Source organism: Schistocerca nitens, chromosome 10, assembly GCF_023898315.1.
Source record: "Schistocerca nitens isolate TAMUIC-IGC-003100 chromosome 10, iqSchNite1.1, whole genome shotgun sequence".
Classification (NCBI taxonomy): domain Eukaryota; kingdom Metazoa; phylum Arthropoda; class Insecta; order Orthoptera; family Acrididae; genus Schistocerca; species Schistocerca nitens.
The window spans coordinates 55,505,409-55,517,592 of NC_064623.1; positions in this window are offsets into that span (position 1 = coordinate 55,505,409).

The following is a 12,184-nucleotide window of genomic DNA, read 5'->3' on the forward strand; positions in this document are numbered from 1 at the left end:
ACCAATAAGGCAGAAGGGAGAGATGACATTCCATCAGAATTTCTAAAATCATTGGCAGAAAATCGTAAGAAATTTTGGTCTTATGTCAAAGCAGTAGGTGGATCAAAACAAAATGTCCAGACACTCTGTGACTAAAATGGTACTGAAACAGGGGATGACAGACTAAAGGCCGAAATACTAAATGTATTTTTCCAAACCTGTTTCACAGAGGAAGACCGCACTGTAGTTGCTTCTCTATACTGTCGCACAGATGACAAAATGGTAGATACCGAAATAGATGACAGAGGGATAGAAAAACAATTAAAATCGGTCAAAAGAGGAAAGGCCGCTGGACCTTATGGGATACCAGTTCAATTTTACACAGAGTACGCGAAGGAACTTGCCCCCTTCCTGCAGCGGTGTACTGTAGGTCTCTAGAAGAGCATAGCGTTCGAAAGGATTGGAAAAGGGCACAGGTCATCCCCGTTTTCAAGAAGGGATGTCGAACAGATGTGCAGAACTATAGACCTATATCTCTAACGTCGATGAGTTGTAGAACTTTTGAAGACGTATTATGTTCGAGTATAATGACTTCTCTGGAGACTAGAAATCTACTGTGTAGGAATTAGTATGGGTTTCGAAGAAGACGATCGTGTCAAACCCAGCTTGCGCAATTCGTCCACGAGACTCCGAGGGCCATAGACACGGGTTCCCAGGTAGATGCCGTGTTTCTTGACTTCCGCAAGGCGTTCGATACAGTTCCCCACAGTCGTTTAATGAACAAAGTAAGAGCATATGGACTATCAGACCAATTTTGTGATTGGATTGAAGAGTTCCTAGATAACAGAACGCAGCATGTCATTCTTAATGGAGAGAAAGTCTTCCGAACTAAGAGTGATTTCAGGTGTGCCGCAGGGGAGTGTCGTAGGACCGTTGCTATTCACAATATATATAAATGACCTTGTGGATAACATCGGAAGTTCACTGAGGTTTTTTGTGGATGATGCTGTAGTATATCGAGAGGTTGTAACAAAGGAAATTTCTACTGAAATGCAGGAGGATCTGCAACGAATTGACACATGATGCAGGGAATGGCAGTTGAACCTCAATGTAGACAAGTGTAATGTGCTGCGAATACGTAGAAAGAAAGATCCTTCATCGTTTAGTTACAATATAGCAGGTCAGCAAATGAAAGCAGTTAATTCGATAAATTATCTGGGAGTAGGCATTAGGAGTGATTTAAAATCGAATGATCATATAAAGTTGATCGTTGGTAATGCAGATGCCAGACTGAGATTCATTGGAAGAATCCTAAGGGAATGCAGTCCGAAAACAAAGGAAGTAGGTTACAGTACACTTGTTCGCCCACTGCTAGAATGCTGCTCAGCAGAGTGGGATCCGTACCAGATAGGGTTGATAGAAGGGATAGAGAAGATCCAACGAAGAGCAGCGCGCTTCGTTACAGGATCATTTAATAATCGCGAAAGCTTTACGGAGACTCTGCAGGAGAGACGCTCAGTAGCTCGGTACGGGCTTTTGTTAAAGTTTCGAGAACATACCTTCACCGAGGAGTCAAGCAGTATATTGCTCCCTCTACATATATCTCGCGAAGAGACCATGAGGATAAAATCAGAGAGATTAGAGCCCACACAGAGGCATACCGACAATCTTTCTTTCCACGAACAATACGAGACTGGAATAGAAGGGAGAACCGATAGAGGTAGACGAAGTACCCTCCGCCACACGCCGTCAGGTGGCTTGCGGAGTATGGATGTAGATGAAGAAGAAGTGCCAACAAACCGGCTATTCACGTTGGTGTGTAGGATGTATGAGACAGAAGATATACCATGAAAATCGTAGTGTACACAACTCCGAAGACAGCAAGAGCCGACAAGTGAGAGTGTTATCGCACAGTCACCTTCTCATTCATATAAGTTTCTGACAAGAATAATATATAGAATAATAGAAAACTGATGATCTATTAGATGAAGATGAGTTTGGCTGTGGGAGAGGTAACGGCACCAGAGTGGCAGTTATGACGCGGTTCATACTGGAAGCAAGACTGAAGAAAAATCAAAACACGTTCGTAGGATTTTTCGACCTGGGACATCTACATCTACGTGAATACTCTGCTGTTCACAATAAAGTGCCTGGCAGAGGGTTCAATGAACCACCTTCATGCTGTCTCTCTACCGTTCCACTCTCGAACGGCACGCGGGGAAAACGAGCACTTCAATTTTTCCGTGCGAGCGCTGATTTCTTTTATCGTGATGATCACTCCTCCCCATGTAGGTGGGTGCCGACAGAATGTTTTCGCAATCGGAGGAGAAAACTTGTGATTGAAACTTCATGAGAAGATCCCGTCGCAACGAAAAACGGCTTTGTTTTAATGATTGCCACTCCAATTCCCGTATCATGTCTGTGACACTATCTCCCCTATTTCGCGGTAATACAAACCGAGCTGCCCTTCTTTGTACTTTTTCGATGTCATCCGCCAGTCCCACCTGATGCGGATCCCACACCGCACAGCAGTACTCCAGAACAGGGCGGACAAGCGTGGTGTAAGCAGTTTCTTTGGTAGACCTGTTGCACCTTCTAAGTATTCTGCCAATGAATCTTAGTCTTTGGTTTGCTCCACCCACAATATTATCTATGTGATCGTTCCAACTTAGGTTATTTGTAATTGTAATCCCTAAGTATTTACTTGAATTTACAGCCTTCAGATTTGTGTGACTTATCGCGTAATCGAATCGTAGCTGATTTCTGTTAGTACTCATGTGAATAACTTCGCACTTTTCTTTATTCAAGGTCAATTGCCACTTTTCGCACCATACAGATATCTTATCTAAATCATTTTGCAAGTCGTTTTGATCATCTGATGACAGCATTGTCTGCAAACAATCTAAGACGTCTACTCAGATTGTCTCCTATGTCGTTAATATAGTTCAGGAACAATAGAGGGCCTATAACACTCCCTTGGGGAACGCCGGATATTACTTCTGTTTTACTCGATGACTTTCCGTCTATTACTACGAACTGTGACCTTTCTGACAGGAAATCACTAATCCAGTCGCACAACTGACGCGATACTCCGTAGGCACGCACTTCGACGATGTCAAATAATCAAAAAAATGGTTGAAATGGCTCTGAGCATTATGGGACTTAACAGCTGTGGTCATCAGTCCCCTAGAACTTAGAACTACTTAAACCTAACTAACCTAAGGACATCACACACATCCATGCCCGAGGCAGGATTCGAACCTGCGACCGTAGCAGTCGCGCGGTTCCGGACTGCGCGCCTAGAACCGCGAGACCACCGCGGCCGGCGTCAAATAATCCAAAATGTCCGAAATGGTCAGGAAAATAGGGGAAAGCTACAGGAAGAGACCGATAAGGTACAATATGTACAAGAGCCAAGAGGGAATAGTAAAACTGGAAGACCAAGAATAAAGTGCTCGTATTAAAAAGGGTGTAAGGTTGAGCTGTTCAGTCTATACATCGAGAAAGTAATGATGGAAATACAAGAAAGGTTCAGGAGTGGAATAAAAACTCAAGGTGAAAGACTATCAATTAGATGCGCTGATGACTGCCTCCGGTCAAACTCAGATTGATGGCGCGACGTCCACATTCTACTCAAGGACAGCACGCTCGCCAATACTACATGTACCGTGCGTGTGTCCGAGTAGGAGTCGCTCCTCGCCAGGTGACGCTGCTACAACCTGGACGGGTTTATATCGCTAGCAGGTCGGTGGTCATACAGTACTGGCTGACCAGTGTACATCTGGGAACCGGAGCAGGTATCGCAGATTTTTAAAGTTTATATCCTGCACTGCACTTGCAAGCGCAGACCATTCAAGTTTTCAATCGAACAAGGTCATTATCGCTGACGTAAAACTGTTGTAGAATTATGGAACACGCGAAACGTCTCTGTGAAGTCGTTTCATAAGACGCTTGTCGAATTCTGTACAAATGGTTCAAATGGTTCTGAGCACTATGGGACTTAGCATCTGAGGTCATCAGTCCCCTAGAACTTCGAACTACTTAAACCTAACTAACCTGAGGACATCACACACAACCATGCGGGCGAGGCAGGATTCGAACCAGCGACCGTACCGGTCGCGCGGTTCCAGACTGTAGGGCCTAGAACCGCTCGGCCACAATTCAGTACAAGTTATTCATTTTACTACATGATTTTAGCGCTATTCATGAACTCTTCCAGAAAGACTGAGCACTCAAATAAGGCATATTGAATATTATACACTCCTGGAAATTGAAATAAGAACACCGTGAATTCATTGTCCCAGGAAGGGGAAACTTTATTGACACATTCCTGGGGTCAGATACATCACATGATCACACTGACAGAACCACAGGCACATAGACACAGGCAACAGAGCATGCACAATGTCGGCACTAGTACAGTGTATATCCACCTTTCGCAGCAATGCAGGCTGCTATTCTCCCATGGAGACGATCGTAGAGATACTGGATGTAGTCCTGTGGAACGGCTTGCCATGCCATTTCCACCTGGCGCCTCAGTTGGACCAGCGTTCGTGCCGGACGTGCAGACCGCGTGAGACGACGCTTCATCCAGTCCCAAACATGCTCAATGGGGGACAGATCCGGAGATCTTGCTGGCCAGGGTAGTTGACTTACACCTTCTAGAGCACGTTGGGTGGCACGGGATACATGCGGACGTGCATTGTCCTGTTGGAATAGCAAGTTCCCTTGCCGGTCTAGGAATGGTAGAACGATGGGTTCGATGATGGTTTGGATGTACCGTGCACTATTCAGTGTCCCCTCGACAATCACCAGTGGTGTACGGCCAGTGTAGGACATCGCTCCCCACACCATGATGCCGGGTGTTGGCCCTGTGTGCCTCGGTCGTATGCAGTCCTGATTGTGGCGCTCACCTGCACGGCGCCAAACACGCATACGACCATCATTGGCACCAAGGCAGAAGCGACTCTCATCGCTGAAGACGACACGTCTCCATTCGTCCCTCCATTCACGCCTGTCGCGACACCACTGGAGGCGGGCTGCACGATGTTGGGGCGTGAGCGGAAGACGGCCTAACGGTGTGCGGGACCGTAGTGCAGCTTCATGGAGACGGTTGCGAATGGTCCTCGCCGATACCCCAGGAGCAACAGTGTCCCTAATTTGCTGGGAAGTGGCGGTGCGGTCTCCTACGGCACTGCGTAGGATCCTACGGTCTTGGCGTGCATCCGTGCGTCGCTGCGGTCCGGTCCCAGGTCGACGGGCACGTGCACCTTCCGCCGACCACTGGCGACAACATCGATGTACTGTGGAGACCTCACGCCCCACGTGTTGAGCAATTCGGTGGTACGTCCACCCGGCCTCCCGCATGCCCACTATACGCCCTCGCTCAAAGTCCGTCAACTGCACATACGGTTCACGTCCACGCTGTCGCGGCATGCTACCAGTGTTAAAGACTGCGATGGAGCTCCGTATGCCACGGCAAACTGGCTGACACTGACGGCGGCGGTGCACAAATGCTGCGCAGCTAGCGCCATTCGACGGCCAACACCGCGGTTCCTGGTGTGTCCGCTGTGCCGTGCGTGTGATCATTGCTTGTACAGCCCTCTCGCAGTGTCCGGAGCAAGTATGGTGGGTCTGACACACCGGTGTCAATGTGTTCTTTTTTCCATTTCCAGGAGTGTATGTGTGTTTTAATGTGGGGTTTCGGTTTTGTTTTGTGGGAAACGCTGAGTTGGTCATCGTCTGCTGGGAGCAGACGATGTTGCTTCTCGTTCGAAGGAGAGCACAGGATGACCAACTTAGGTGTCCAATACCTGAACATAAAGGTTTACCCATCTTAGTCGAAGGCTGTGTCGAAGGCTATTTTTGTGTCTGAGGTTGGTGACGGAGGGCTACCCCTCTGGTAGCTTCGGCTGCACGGGAAGCTGGGTAATCTCGAAAGAGAAAGGGGCACTCTTCGGTGAACGCTTGGCGAGTACGGATCGTAGCTCTTAAGGGGAATTTCAGGTGATAGGACTTCGTTATGTTTAACTGGTGAAATACTTACGAATTTGAGCTTAACTGAAGCGTGTGAAGCGAGTTATTTTTTTAATGATTTTTAATCTTATATTTTGTGGAAATTGCTTTTGTCTTTGTGTGTCGATTTTGTGCCACGTGTTTGGTAATCAATGACCCTTCTTGTTCACCACGGCACCGCAATAGGCTTTATTTTAACAGTTTGCTTGTTTAATGAGCCACAATTTCGGCAAGAATATCTGTTCTTTCGCGCGCTTTCTACAAAGCAGCACAACAGTTTGATTCAGAATGCACCACGTGCTCTAGTTTGGCCGTTTGCAAGCAGCAGACGCAGTTAGTATGTTAAAAAATTATCGCACAGCCTCGTGTATTGGTTAAATAGTGCATGCGTAGAATCGTAATGCGAATCCCACTGAGGTATTTTTATGGTATTAATGCAAAGGAAATGATAGTATAATTGTCTCCCACCCCCGTTTTCTGTGTTTCTTCTTGCTGTAGTTAAATTGTGCTCTGTTACATTCTCACGTATTTCTTACTTAAACATTTCGAGTCAGGGTGTGCAACCAAATACTTAGATAAAATAAATAATCTACGTGAAAGATAAATTATGTGGTGTTGATCTTACCCCCTTACTCTGATTTCCATTCCTGAATTAATCAAGTTGCTTCATGCACGACATGAAGTGCTGTTTATCTGGCTGCTTAAAGAAATTTGCATACGTGTGATTAAATTATTAAAGTAATTAAACTAATAATTTTTCCAGCTCCGTTTTTTTTTTCTAAATGATTAGGAAGGGCTTGAGCTGGTGGCAACCCTGAATTCCTGAATTTTTATCATTATTTGTGTGAGAGAAGCAGCTAGAAATGCGAGATAACGTATATGGCTCGATGAGAAACGTCGTAAACATAGTAATACGTTACACATCTTTTGTGGTAATTTATGATGGCATTTTTGGAGAACGAAAATCTCCTATATGTAAATTAACATGATTCCTCAAACAGAGATCTTGCGAAACTCACAAGGGAACCTCCCCATCGCATCCCCCTCAAATTTACTTATAAGTTGGCACAGTGGATAGGCCTTGAAAAACTGAACACAGATCAATCGAGAAAACAGGAAGAAGTCTTGTGGATCTATGAAAAAATTAAGAAAAATATACAAACTGAGTAGTCCATGTGCAAGATAGGCAACATCAATATCATGTGAGTTCAGGAGCGCCGTGGTCCCGTGGTTAGCGTGAGCAGCTGCGGAACGAGAGGTCCTTGGTTCAAGTCTTCCATCGAGTGAAAAAGTCAATTTTTTATTTTAAGACAATTATCAAAGTCCAAGCACTCACATATAATCACCTTCGCTCTCCAAAATTCCAGGACATGTTGAGATTTGCTTGGACATATGCAGGATTTGACGGTCTACACACGGAAAAATTTGAAAACGTTAAAAACATATGTTTTGACAGAGCACAGGGAAAACTGTGCGACTGTGAAACTGTTGCTTTAATTTGTTACAGTTTATGTGACTTTTTGGGAGTGATTATCACATCCACAAGAGAACCTAAACCGGGCAAGGTAGAAGAATCTTTTTACCCATTCGCCAAGTGTACAAGTTAGGTGGGTCGACAACATATTCCTGTCATGTGACGCACTTGCCGTCACCAGTGTCGTATAGAATATATCAGACGTGTTTTCCTGTGGAGGAATCGGTTGACCTATGACCTTGCGATCAAATGTTTTCGGTTCCCATTGGAGAGGCACGTCCTTTCGTCTACTAATCGCACGGTTTTGCGGTGCGGTCGCAAAACACAGACACTAAACTTATTACAGTGAACAGAGACGTCAATGAACGAACGGACAGATCATAACTTTGCGAAAATAAAAACGTAAATTTTTCACTCGAGGGAAGAGTTGAACCTAGGACCTTCCGTCCCGCAGCTGCTCACGCTAACCACGGGACCAATACACAATATACAATACACAATGGTAGCTTCAGCATCAGCAGGCGTGACTATGGTGCTCCAAGGTGACGCCGCACACAAGAAAATTGAAGAGGCCGCTCTGTGTGTCGTTGAAGAGAACCTGTCAAAGCGATATACTGGGACTCGCCTAATCAACTACGGCTGCATCACCAAGGTGTTTTCGAATGATGTAGCGGGGAAACAGTACACTTCCGAGGAGAGCTTCCAATTAAAAATACAGTATTATCTACCCACTGAACCCTACAAGTCCTAGAAGTTTGTAACGGGAATTTCCGAAGACCCTGTATATGTAGATGTACGCTGCCAACTGGTGTCAAAAGTACTTCGTTACACAATACGCACAGCGTAACAAAACAATTATTCAAATGGCTCTGAGCACTATGGGACTTAACTGCTGAGGCCATCAGTCCCCTAGAACTTAGAACTACTTAAACCTAACTAACCTAAGGACATCACACACATCCATGCCCGAGGCAGGATTCGAACCTGCAACCGTAGCGGTCGCGCGGTGCTAGACTGAAGCGCCTAGAACCGCTCGGCCACTGCGGCCGGCGCACAGCGTAACAGTTGCCTCAAAAGTGAGGTTAAATTTGATAATGTTGACTGTTTAACAAATACGTGTATAGCAAACAGCGAATTTGAAAATTACGTTTTATAGTTTAAAGGGACCTAAAGGCTGCTCATCCATTGGTCGCGACAACAAGTGACTCCTGGAACACTATTGCTACGCTTACATGAGACACAACTTCCGGAAGACGAAAACTAATTTCCAGAAACCGTTTTTTCCGCTGTCGTCTTTACACGTCAACGACTGAAACGGTGTTTCTAGATCGACACAAGTCGGTTTTCTGATCGTCAGTTCAAATGGCTCTGAGCACTATGGGACTCAACTGCTGAGGTCATTAGTCCCCTAGAACTTAGAACTAGTTAAACCTAACTAACCTAAGGACATCACAAACATCCATGCCCGAGGCAGGATTCGAACCTGCGACCGTAGCGGTCTTGCAGTTCCAGACTGCAGCGCCTTTAACCGCACGGCCACTTCGGCCGGCTGATCGTCAGTTGTTTTGCGCAAATGACGTCGGGAAATCAACTGCTCGGGGTTTCTGCTTCAGTCAGCCGAATGGCTGTTTCTCTTCTATTCTACATCTACTTCTACATTGATACTCTGCAAATCACATTTAAGTGCCTGGCACAGGGTTCATCGAACCACCTTCACAATTCTCTATTATTCCAATTTAGTATAGCGCACGCAAAGAACGAACACCTATATCTTTCCGTACGAGCTCTGATTTCCCTTATTTTATCGTGGGGTTCGTTCTTCCCTATGTGCCGGCCGGTGTGGCCGTGCGGTTCTAGGCGCTTCAGTCTGGAACCGCGTGACCGCTACGGTCGCAGGTTCGAATCCTGCCTCGGGCATGGATGTGTGTGATGTCCTTAGGTTAGCAAGGTTTAAGTAGTTCTAAGTGACTGATGACCACAGATGTTAAGTCCCATAGTGCTCAGAGCCATCTGAACCATTTTCTTCCCTATGTAGGTCGGTGTCAACAAAATATTTTCGCATTCAGAGGAGAAAGTTGGTGATTGGAATTTCGTGAGAAGATTCCGTCGCAACGAGAAACGCCTTTCTTTTAACGATTTCCAGCCGAAATCCTGTATCATTTCTCTGACACTCTCTCCCATATTTCGCGATAATACAAAACGTGCTGCCTTTCTTTGAACTTTTTCGTTGTACTCTGCCAGTCCTCTCTGGTAAGGATCCCACACCGCGCAGCAGTATTCTAAAAGAGGACGGACAAGTGTAGTGTAGGCAGTCTCCTTAGTAGGTCTGTTACATTTTCTAAGTGTCCTGCCAATAAAACGCAGTCTCTGGTTAGCCTTCCCCACAACATTTTCTGTGTGTTCTTTCCAATTTAAGTTGTTCTTTATTGTAATACCTAGACATTTAGTTGAATTCACGGCTTTCAGATTAGACTGATTTATCGTGTAACCGAAGTTTAACGAGTTCCTTTTAGCACTCATGTGGTTGACCGCACACTTTTCGTTATTCAGGGTCAACTACCACTTTTCGCACCATTCAGATATTTTTTCTTGATCGTTTTGCAGTTTGTTTTGATCTTCTGGTGAATGTATTAGTCGGTAAACGACAGCGTCATGTTACATATTAGAGGTAGAAGTGCGCTGCCTAATGTTTCTACTTCTCTTTCACTGCACAAATTGTTATTCCGTCTACATACGCCGAAAATTTTTCAAAGCAAGATGTAACCCAACAATCCAAGCACGTTTCCAAATCGGTTGCGCGTTTATAATGGTTCAAATGGCTCTGAGCACTATAGGTCTGAGGTCATCAGTCCCCTAGAACTTAGAACTACTTAAACCTAACTAACCTGACATCACACACACCCATGCCCGAGGCAGGATTCGAACCTGCGACCGTAGCGGTCGTGCGGTTCCAGACTGTAGCGCCTAGAAACGCTCGGCCACCCCGGCCGGCTGCGCGTTTAAACTAGAGCAAAAAATCGATTGTGGAGCAGGAAATGCGGCAGCTGGAACCGCATTTGGATTGTTTACACGACTGACCAGAAATGATATTTGTTGCCGAAAGCTGCTCTTGGGGCCTCACGTAAAGGTAGACTATAAGCGACCGGGGTTGTCCAATGTAAGTGAACTTCACAAGGTGCTCATCAGCTCTATATTTAGGTACACACTATCTAATCAAAAGTATCCGGACAGCCCTATGTAATGCGGAATGGATAACTAGATGTCAGGAGACCAGTACAAAAGACTGTAGGGAGCATTGTACGGTCAATAGAGATGCAGTAAGAGCGGAAAGCTCCAGTCACTAGAACTCAGGAACTTACAGGGTGTTTCAAAAATGACCGGTATATTTGAAACGGCAATAAAAACTAAACTAGCAGCGATAGAAATACACCGTTTGTTGCAATATGCTTGGGACAACAGTACATTTTCAGGCAGACAAACTTTCGAAATTACAGTAGTTACAATTTTCAACAACAGATGGCGCTGCAAGTGATGTGAAAGATATAGAAGACAACGCAGTCTGTGGGTGCGCCATTCTGTACGTCGTCTTTCTGCTGTAAGCGTGTGCTGTTCACAACGTGCAAGTGTGCTGTAGACAACATGGTTTATTCCTTAGAACAGAGGATTTTTCTGGTATTGGAATTCCACCGCCTAGAACACAGTGTTGTTGCAACAAGACGAAGTTTTCAACGGAGGTTTAATGTAACCAAAGGACCGAAAAGCGATACAATAAAGGATGTGTTTGAAAAATTTCAACGGACTGGGAACGTGACGGATGAACGTGCTGGAAAGGTAGGGCGACCGCGTACGGCAACCATAGAGGGCAACGCGCAGCTAGTGCAGCAGGTGATCCAACAGCGGCCTCGGGTTTCCGTTCGCCGTTTTGCAGCTGCGGTCCAAATGACGCCAACGTCCACGTATCGTCTCATGCGCCAGAGTTTACACCTCTATCCATACAAAATCCAAACGCGGCAACCCCTCAGCGCCGCTACCATTGCTGCACGAGAGACATTCGCTAACGATATAGTGTACAGGATTGATGACGGCGATATGCATGTGGGCAGCATTTGGTTTACTGACGAAGCTTATTTTTACCTGGACGGCTTCGTCAATAAACAGAACTGGCGCATATGGGGAACCGAAAAGCCCCATGTTGCAGTCCCATCGTCCCTGCATCCTCAAAAAGTACTGGTCTGGGGCGCCATTTCTTCCAAAGGAATCATTGGCCCATTTTTCAGATCCGAAACGATTACTGCATCACGCTATCTGGACATTCTTCGTGAATTTGTGGCGGTACAAACTGCCTTAGACGACACTGCGAACACCTCGTGGTTTATGCAAGATGGTGCCCGGCCACATCGCACGGCCGACGTCTTTAATTTCCTGAATGAATATTTCGATGATCGTGTGATTGCTTTGGGCTATCCGAAACATACAGGAGGCGGCGTGGATTGGCCTCCCTATTCGCCAGACATGAACCCCTGTGACTTCTTTCTGTGGGGACACTTGAAAGACCGGGTGTACCGCCAGAATCCAGAAACAATTGAACAGCTGAAGCAGTACATCTCATCTGTATGTGAAGCCATTCCGCCAGACACGTTTTCAAAGGTTTCGGGTAATTTCATTCAGAGACTACGCCATATTATTGCTACGCATGGTGGATATGTGGAAAATATC